The sequence below is a fragment of the Chinchilla lanigera genome, unplaced genomic scaffold (assembly GCF_000276665.1).
Source record: "Chinchilla lanigera isolate Chin_1 unplaced genomic scaffold, ChiLan1.0 scaffold00012, whole genome shotgun sequence".
Lineage (NCBI taxonomy): Eukaryota > Metazoa > Chordata > Mammalia > Rodentia > Chinchillidae > Chinchilla > Chinchilla lanigera.
Genome location: NW_004955413.1, coordinates 26,808,925 through 26,818,949, shown reverse-complemented (window position 1 = coordinate 26,818,949; position 10,025 = coordinate 26,808,925). Strand labels below are relative to the sequence as shown.

The window sequence follows — 10,025 nt, the reverse complement described above, 5'->3', positions numbered from 1 at the left end:
CGAGTCCCCAGCGCCGCCGCCGCCCCGGGGCTGCCGAGGAGCCGGGCCGGCCGGCCACGGGGTGGGGCCGAGGGAGGAGACTGCTGGTCTCGTCACGCCGAGCGAGCGAGCCTTCCTCGAAGCCCCCGGGCTCGGATGCAAACAGGAGAGGGAGTGGCAGGGAACCGGGCTGCCGGGGCCACTATTGCGACTGAGGACCTGGCGTGGCGAGGTACGCCTGATTCGGACAACTTAACGCAGGAGAGGTTTATGTTGACTCACGGTTTCGCTTCGTGCTCCGCTGACTGGAAAGCAAACAATATGGCGAGCGGAGCCGCTCTGAGCCCGGGCAGACAGGAAGCCGCGCGAGCAGGAAGAGGCAGAGGCCACGCCCCCTTCAGGCCACACCCCCAGGAGCCACTTCCGGCGACGGCCCCGCCTTCCACCCGAGTGGGCGAGTGTGAGATCGGCGCTCCAGCCGCTCGTCACCTTTCAAACCCAACCTCTGAACACATGAGATTTGGGGGACATTTTTTATTCCAACTGTTGCACTGTTCTTATTCCTAAAATGGCAGCCGAGGGAGCCAGGGGAAAAGTGTGTGTCACAGTCATAGCGTGTAATAACTACATGGCTGAGCTGGGGTCCCAAGCCAGGATGTCTCTTGGCCCACTGCCTTAGGCTGGGGGAAATATGTAGGTGAACCAGGCTTGGAAATTTCGGTAGAATTTGATGGGTGGAGATAACTGAACACTCTTGGCTCTATTTAGCTGTTAAGACTTGGAGACAAGGTTTGATCCTGAGGGCCACAAATTTCTCCACCGTGAAAGCGGCTGGAGTGATGAACACTAACCACGTAAGCGGTGCTTTGCACCTTGTAAAGCACTTTCAATTTTGGTGTCGTTGTTAATTCCACAATAAACTCACCAAGCGTATTGAAGAAAGACAAGGATGCATCACCAGTCTGAGACTGAGGTCCGGAAGTTCTGCAGAGTCAGGCGATGGTGGTAGCAAAACACACACCCGCTCGAGCAGAACGCAGCTTGTCCCATACCCGCGGCTGGCAGCTTCCTCCTCGTTCCCCCATCTTTCTGTCTAGACTACAAGCCTATCGGATGGTGCCACCCCCGTCGGTGGAGGCTTCTCCCTTAAGATTGCTGGCCTACACACCATCATCTCTGGTTTTTGGGGAGGGTTGTTTGGTACCGGGAATCGAACTCAGGACCTTGCACTTGCCAGGCAGGTGCTGTGCCATTGAGCCATCTTCCCGGCCCATCTCTGGCAACACCCACGGACACACCCACGGTGCACTTTAGTAATATGCTACGTTTGTTAACCCAGTTAAATTGACAATCACCATTAAAGGTCATAGTCAATCTCTTCCACTCAAAATATATGACCAGGTGCACTGCTTGACGTCTGGGCACTGTGAAAATGTCTGTTCACCACTGTCCTACAGGGATGCCCAAAAGAGGGGCTGTAGTGCTGCAGCTGTCCACTTGCAGAAGGTGCCCCTATAACATGTGGACCGCAAGTAACCAGGCTCTTGTCTTCCTCTCTCAGCTGATCTAGGACACACCTCAAGAAGCCATTGGTGCTTCCTGGGGGACAGAAGGCAGACTACCTAGACAAAGAACCATGGACATTTGGGCCACTTCTTCACCCACCTGAATGGAGCCTTGAGGACCTGACGCGGCCTCATCAGGTGTATACCACTTCCTCCGGATGATAGACGGGTGCTGTGTGTGTTGGCCTCTAGGCTTGGAGAGTGGAATAGGTCATGACGGGCAGCTCAGGTCTCATGGTCACTGAGAGTTCCATGATCAAGCATTCAATTCCCATTAAGGCACAGCTTCAGGCCAGGAGCTGTTTCTCCGATGGAGAGTTGTCATTTGAGAGGGTCTCTCAGACCCTAGGGGCATCTAGTGGGGGTCCCCTGTGGGGCCCTGACAGAGGCTCCAAATAGCACCCCATCCGCCACTGACAACCCAAATACCACTGGATCTGCTGGATCCTACGGCCGAGTGTCGGGGCAGCCTGCACAGCAGTCTGGACCTGTTGCTCAGCCTTTTCTTGCTCTGGGCTTCTGTCCGACTAGGGCTTTCTGACTCCCTGGCTAAAGGGGGCAGAGTAACGCACCCAAGTGAGGAAGGTGTTGCTCCTAAGTCCAAATAGGCCCACTGGGCCTTGTGCCTGTTTATTGGTTATAGGAGGGGGAAGATGCAGCTAACTATTCTTCACTTTATTGGGATACTCTCACATTTCTGCACAGGACTCCTAGAAATTTCCCTGAGAGAGTGGCCCCTTGAATTTTAGTTGGATTTGTTTCCTGCCCTCTGGCACACAAATGCTCTACCAATGAGTCCAGAGTGGTTGCTCTGAGTTTAAGACACAAGGCTTTCCTGAATCTCCCCCTCTTCAGCACGGACTGTTTCCTAGCAACACCATCACCATGGCACCAAAATGTTAATTATTATTTTTAAAAATGTTTCTTCCTGGCTTGAACTAGACCAATTGTGAGGAGTCCTTTAGGCAGTCAAATCTGGGAGGTAGTTGGGTGGGGTTGATTACCTTCTGAAAATTTCAGCTGGCTGCTTTGGGTTTTCTAATTGATATTCTTTTGAGGGTATAGATTATATGTAGTAATTTCTGTCCTTCCTATAGACGGGTCTACCTCCTAGCAAGCTATGGGAAGGAACAGGAGTCTATAAGTAGGGGTTTTACGGTCTCAGTTAAAGGAACCCAGAGATTGTGTGCTTGGGAACAATGGCGGTTGCCATGGTGATGTCGTTCCTGGGTGGATAAGGCTGGCTGGCCCGTGCTCATCAATGCCCACTTGGAGGAATGCATTTACTGGCACACGAAGAGAGGTCTGCACAAATGGCGGTCCCCAACCTCAACATGGCCACTACCCTGAGAGAGGACACTTTTTTAAGCCCTGGGGACTGTGAAAGAGGAGAGAAGGCGGCTCTTCTCTTGAGGGCTGATGTGCGGGAGGGGGCGGTGTTAGAGGGGGAGGCTTGGCGAGATGTTTTTCCTTTTCCTGTGGCTTTGTTTATCTTCACAGAGACCTTAGGAATTCTTCTCCTTCTTTGAAACCAGGAGGCTGAAGCTCAAGGAAAGGAAGCAAACCAGCTCTGTAGGAGCCCAGGAAACTTAGGCTTCTCCCTGGGCCCCTCACTCTGTTCACATTGTGGGTCCAGCTCAAAGTGCACAAATATTTAATCAACATCTGCACTTGCCCCAGAGCTTTTTTTTCTTTCAGCTGTTTTTAAATTTATTTTTGTTCTTTTGAAACAGGGTCTTGCTATGTTACACAAGGTAGCCTTGAGCACCTGGGCTCCCTTGATCATCCTGCCTCAGCCTTCCTTGTGGCTGGCTGTACAGGACTGTCACTATGTCTGCTTCTGCGTTTTTTGATTATTGTTTTATTTAACATTTTTTGTTAGTATATATTTTGATATCTAAAACAAACATTCATCTTGGGGAACTGGTACATACACATCTCATATCATATACCTTTTCACTTTCTTTTCTGAATTTTTTTGTAATCTCCCTCACAACTTACATTACCTTTTGTTTACTTGGGCTAATGAATCCTTTTGAAATCAGCCAGATGTGGTGGTGCACCCCTATAATCTCAGCATTCGGGAGGCTAAGGCAGGAGGATCATTGCGAGTTCAAGGCCAGCCTGGGCTACAAAGTGAGCTCAAGGCCAGCCTGAACTGCATAGTGAAACCCTGTCTCAAAAAGACAAAAACAAAAACCCCAAAAACTTTAGATGGTAAGATACAAGAAAATCTCTAGGACTTGGGGCTTGGTTGAAAGTTCTTGTACATAATACCTGAAGCACATTCCATGAAAGAAAAAAATTAATATATATATATTTTTAGAAGTTAATGTATCACTGAATGTCATCAAATTAAACATTTTTGCCCTACAACTGAGGCTATTAAGGGTATGAAAAGCTAAGCAATAAACTGGTAGAAAATAACGATGTGGTGACACACACTTGTAATCCCAGTTACTGGAGAGGTTGAGCTAGAAGGATCATAGATTTGAGGCCACCCAGGGTAATGTAGGGAGACCTTGTCTCAAAATTTAAAAAAAAAATAGCAAGATTATAGAAATTTCCTCTGATCCTGTAACCTTGATTAATTCACTTGTTGTTCTAGCAACTTTTTGTTTTGTTTTTCAGAGAGTCCTTGGGATGTTTTATTTACATAATCATAACACAGAGTGAAAAGAGTGTTGGGGTTCAGGATGCAGCTCAGCCAGGACGCTGGCTTGCTCAGCGAGTGCTGGGCCCTGGGTTCGATCCCCAGCACCACAAAACCACACAACAAACCCCAAGCAGTTGGCCCTCTTCCTTCCCAAGGATTTCACCCCTGCCTCCTGTCCTCGGTGTGTGCTGTGACCCAGCATCCAGCACCATGCTGGGAAGGCCCAGGGCGCTGGGCGCTCGCCGCCCCTTGAGCTGAGGGAGAGAGCACTGCCTTCCTCCCCTTCCCCGGGGTGAGGTCACCAGGCTCTGGGAGGAGGCTCTGTCCCAGGCTGGGAAGTCGACTCCCAGCTCACTGCCAGGGAAGGACCTGGTGTGCTGGGGGCTTTTCGGCCCTGAGTGTTGTCTTTGCCGAGAATTCCTAATGTTCGTCTCCTGTGTAAATGTGGTGGTGGCTTAGAATGACTGATTTTGGAATATTGAGCCCACCTGAACTCTGGGGCTAAACCCACTTGATCAGGGTACCGTGTCCCTTATATACTGCTGGACTCCATTGGTTAATAGTGTGCTTAGGAGTTTGCATCTATCTTCAGGAAAGCTATGAGTCTTTGGTTTTCTTGTTATTTAAAAAAGTTTGGGGGGCTGGGGGTTTAGCTCAGCGGCACAGCGCCGGCCTCGAAAGCTCAAGGTCATGAGTTTCATTCCCGGTATCAGAAAAAAAAAAAAAAGTTTGGTATCTGCATAGTGCTGATTTTAAAAACATAAAGAAAGTAGTTTTCAGGGCTGGGGATTTAGCTCAGCAGCACAGTGCCTGCCTGGCAATCACAACGTCGTGAGTTCGATTCCCAGTACCGGAAAAAAAAAAAAAAAGAAAGTAGTTTTCATCTAATTCCTTAAATTACTTACATCTAATTGATCCTATTTCTTCCTCATGCTTGATAGAATTCTTCAGGGAAATAATCTGGGTCTAGAGTTTTCTTTGTGAGAAAATTATAGTTAGGAAAAAAATGGAAAGAAAACTTTTGTAAATAAGGGGGAAAGGAGGGGTTGAAGGGAGGGCAGGAAATGGGACAAAAACAGAATCAAGTTTTATCCTGTACAGGTACAAATTTCCTACAATGAATGTGATCATTATGTATATCTGAAAGGTACCAAGAAACTTAATTAATTAAAAAAGAGAAAATTATAGTTAAGAATTCTATTACATTCACGGATTTAGGGCTCTCCATGTTTTCTATTTTTAATGCATCTTTCTTGGTAATGTGGGTGTTTCAAGGAATGTTTTCACTTCTACTGGGCCGTGAGAACTATTGGTGTCACATGCAGGATTGTAATATGTTTATGAACTGTCAACTGTATCAGGGGGAAGTTCTCTCTTTATCCCTGATAATGTCACATGTTCTGCGGTCTGCTTTTTCTGATATGAATACTGCTCCTTCGATTTTTTTAACACACATTGTCACCCTCTGAAGATGGAAAAGCTCTACCGTGTTTGTAGATTTTTTATTACTCAATAATCAATTAAGTAGCCATTTTTCTTGTCGTGATTCATTTTGAGAAGTTGTTAGTAATTACACCAGATCAAGTGTAATAAATACTTTTGCTTTTCCTTAAAAAATATGCATTGTGTCTTTACACTTCAAATGCATGTCTTATCCAGTGCATATAGTTAGGACTTTCTCTTTTTTTTGTTGTTTTTTTTCCCCGGTACTGGGAACTGAACTCATGACCTTGCACTTGCTAGGCAGGCGCTGTGCTGCTGAGCTGAATCCCCAGCCCCTAGGAATTTTTCTTTTAAAAACTAAATCTAAGCCGGGTGTTGTGGTGTACACCTACAGTCTCAGCACTCAGGAGGCTGAGCCAGGAGGATCCTTGCAAGTTTGAGGCCCGCCTGGGCTACAAAGTGAGCTCAAGACCAGCCTGAAGTGCATAGCGAGACCCTGTCTCAAAAGAACAAAACAAAACAAAAAAACAAAAGCAAAAAAAAAACACCAAAAAAACCCCCAAAACTACATCTACCTGCCAATTCCTTGTGTGTATGTGTGTGTGTGTGTGTGTGGTGATGAGCAGCAAACACAGAGCCTCACGCATGGCAGGGGGGTGCTCTCTGAGCCATGTCCATAGCCCCAGTATTTGCTTTTTTTGTGGTACAAGAGATGGAAGCCATGGCCCTGTGTATGTTAGTTATGCATTCTGCCACTGAGATCCAGCCCAGCATTTAACTGTTGTTTTGGGGGTAGGGTTAGGGTCTCCCTAATGCTGGGGCAGAAGGCTCACGTGTGGGTGTTAAAGAAATTATCAATAGACAAAGAATATAAGGACAGGAGTATTTATTCATTTATTTATTTGGGTTTATTAAAAAAACATGGTCTCACTCTGTAGTGCAGGCCAGCCTTGAACTAGCTTGTGTAGCCCAGGCTGGCCTCAAACTCAAGGCAATCCTCCTGCCTCAGCTACCTGAAGTGTTGGGGTTACAGGCATGGGCCACTACGCCGGGCCAGTAGTTTATTTAGGTCTCTGAGCGACCTGTCAAGAGAGACAGCAGGAAAGGCATCGCTTAGACAGGATGAGAGATTAGGGTTTTTACAAGGGAATGAGGACGGGGAAAGGGTCAGAGCTGGCAAATGTAGATATTTTCGAAATGCATTTTCAGAGCATCCTGTTCTTTGTTAATCTTCAAGAACACCAGAATTGTAACTAGAGTTGTACATTAAAGTTGCTAATTGTCAAGGTCTCTTGCTAAGGCCTCAAAAAGCCTCTTTAGAGTTAGCTAAGGAAATCTGTATGGTTTAGTCTTTTAGAAAAAGATACATTATCTCAGGGGAGGAGAGGATGGTTTTTATATTCACTTTTATCTTGCGCTGTTTTTCACTCCTCATGCATACAGTGCTTTTTGACTGCTAAGTACGTGCTGGGAAGAAGGGAGGTGCCAAAGAAGTTTAGATGCTGAAAAAAAATTTTTTGGGGGGAGGCTGAAAATGTTAACCCTTTTGTAGCCACAGGTTGGCCTTGAATTTATAATCCTCCTGCCCCAGCCATCCCAGTAGCTGGGATTATGAGCATGCACCACTGTATCCACCAAAATCTATCTTTTATTTAGAGTGTGGAAAACATTTACTATAATTATCATTGTATTTTAATTTAAATCTAACATTTTGTTGTTTTCCTACTTGTTTTTCCTTACTACTTTTTCCCTTGGTCTATTCTTTTATTTTAAAACTGGAATGTGAAGGGAGGTGAAGGAAAGGGGGAAAAGGAGAATCATGATGGATCGTGTACAGGTACAAATTCTGTATGATGAATGGTATCATTATGTGTATCTAAAATATACCAATAGCCGGGCATGGTGGCGCATGCCTGTAACCCCAGCACTCAGGAGGCTGAGGCAGGAGGATCCTTGGGAGTTCGAGACCAGCCTGGGCTACAAAGTGAGCTCAAGGCCTGCCTGAACTGGATAGCGAGACCCTGTCTCAAAAAGACAACAACAAACAAACAAAGAAAACCCCCAAAAACATCCCAATAAAATTACTTTTTAAAAATGTTTTTAAAAAGGGAGAAACAACCCCAATCCCAGCCCCAGCCCCAGCCCCAGCCAGTACTCCAGCCCCAGCCTTTGCCATCAGCTGTTTTACAGCCGTCACCTCAGGTCATTCAGGACCAAGGAAACTCACTACCTGAGCGGAAGGAGGTTCCTGTAGAATCTGTGAAACTCATGGAGGTGTGAGTAGAGCCAGTCTTGAGGATACTTTCAGAAAGTAAAAGCAAAACCAAAACTAGGAGCAGAAGTAGAGGTCCTGCTAGAAATAACACAAGCAAGAGTAGAAGTAAAAGCAGTAGCAGGAGTAGTTCTAGTAGCAGTTCAAGTAGTAGCAGTGGTGAAACCGTTCCAGCAATAGCAGCAGTAGTAGTCGCAGCAGCTCCAGCAGCAGCTCCAGCATAGGTGGGAGCAGCAGCAGAGACAGTAGCAGCAGCACTACTAGTAGTAGTGAAAGTAGAAGTCGGAGTAGAGGCCGGGGACGTAATAGGGACAGGAAGCACTGGAGGAGTGTGGATCGGAAGTGGAGGGATACTTCAGGACTAGAAAGAAGTCACACATCTTCCAAAGGTGGTAGTAGCAGTGATGCAAAAGGATAAAAGGATCAGAATTCCCGCTCCGACAGAAAGAGGTCTATATCAGAGAGAGGTTGATCAGGCAAAAGGTCTTCAAGAAGTGAAAGAGATCGAAAATCAGACAGGAAAGACAAAAGGCATTAATGGGGCTGGGGATTTAGCTCAGCGGCACAGCGCCTGCCTGGCAAGCATAAGGTCGTGAGTTCAATTCCCGGTACCGGAAAACAACAACAACAACAAAAACAAAAAAAAACAAAAGGCATTAATGGAAGAAACCAGGCTTTCTTAATCCTTCTAAGGAGGATGCTACCTTAAGAAATGCATGTTGCAAAAAATCTTTTTGGAAAATACAGACTGTTTACCAGACATTCTTGTACTTTTTGTATAATTTTGTAAGAGTGATTTATCAAAATTATGTGAGGTTCCAAAATATGTAGAAATAATAATAATAAAAAAGATTAACACCCAAGAAAAAAAAAGGGAAAAACAATAAAAGGTGGACAAAAGGACCAGGAATATGGCTCAGCAGCACAAGCACCTGCCTGGCAAGTGTACGGTCCACAGTTCGAGTACCAGTACCAAAAAAAAAAAAAAAAAAAAGATGACAAAGGACCAGATAAATAAAGTGGAAATTTAAAAAGTTCTACGTTTCACAGTCTGTTCAGTTTTTTGTTTTGGTTTGGTTTTTTTAGTGCTGGCCATTGAATTCAGGGGCTTTTATATGGTAGGCCAACTGCTATACCACTGAACTTATCATTCACCCTTTATAGAACTTCATTTCATTTTATTTAATTTATTATTATTATTATTATCTTTTTGAGACAGGGTCTCCCTATGCAGTTCAAACTGGTCTTGAGCTCACTTTGTAGGCCAGGCTGGTCTCAAACTTGAAAGATCCTCCTGCCACAGCCTCCCGAGTGCTGGAATTACAGGCTTGCACCACCAGGCCTGGCTTCATTTTAATTTATTTACCTTTTTTCTGACAAGATCTCAGTATGTAGTCAGGGCTAACCTTTAACTCCCTAACAGCCCAGGCTGTTCTCAGACTTGTGATCCTCCTGCCTCAGCCTCCTGAGTACCCGGGATTATACGTCTACAGTGCAGCACCCAACTGGCTGAGTCATCCTGACCAAGTATTTCTCTCCCCTTGTTTTTCATTTGTCAAGAGAGGCTCTTACTGAGGAATCTGTAAACTGCCGGCAAAGCGCCTGGAATACTGCTGGATCCCGTCGGTCCCTTCCAGGATCCAGGTTTCAGAGACAGCAAAGTTCAGACCCGGGCTCCTTTTTCTCTTCTCAACTTTTCATTTGAACGTTGGAAACTACACAAAATCAGCAGTAAAGGGTTGGAAGAATTATACAAATTCACTGAAATCCATGCTGTAGTCATGACTCCGACTGATCCGAGTCTCCTCCTCCCCAGCACTACTTCTGGTCTGGGCAGAGGCTTTTGTTCTTCCTCCCATTTAATATTTCTGCCCACCCTTCCGATTTGCAATACGGGGATGGGGGAAGGGGACCTGCTGCTCTGAGCCCGCAGCCCGGCTGTCTTCAGCCAGAGGCAGCTCCACCAGAACTGGGAGGCGCTGCTTGGAAGGGGAGCGAACTCTCCCTGTGTCCATTTGGGGCTCGGTGCGACCCTCTGTCTGCACAGGCGGCCACCGCGGCCCTTCCTGAGGTCTCCGCCCAGCGCACCTGCAGCTGCACCCCGAGGGTC

At 46.3% G+C, this 10,025-nt stretch overlaps 2 protein-coding genes across 2 annotated transcripts in view; both read right to left on the bottom strand.

Moving 5' to 3' along the window:
- The window catches only part of LOC102016042 (histone acetyltransferase p300-like), a 10,049-nt gene extending 9,678 nt beyond the window's left edge, over window positions 1–371 (bottom strand). Inside the window, exon 1 of the mRNA XM_005379341.2 lies at window positions 262–371. The gene's annotated coding sequence lies outside the window, so the exon portion shown is untranslated. The remainder of the gene's footprint in view (window positions 1–261) is intronic.
- The window catches only part of LOC102015709 (histone acetyltransferase p300-like), a gene marked incomplete in the record, with an annotated part of 27,134 nt that overhangs the window by 9,678 nt on the left and 7,431 nt on the right, over window positions 1–10,025 (bottom strand).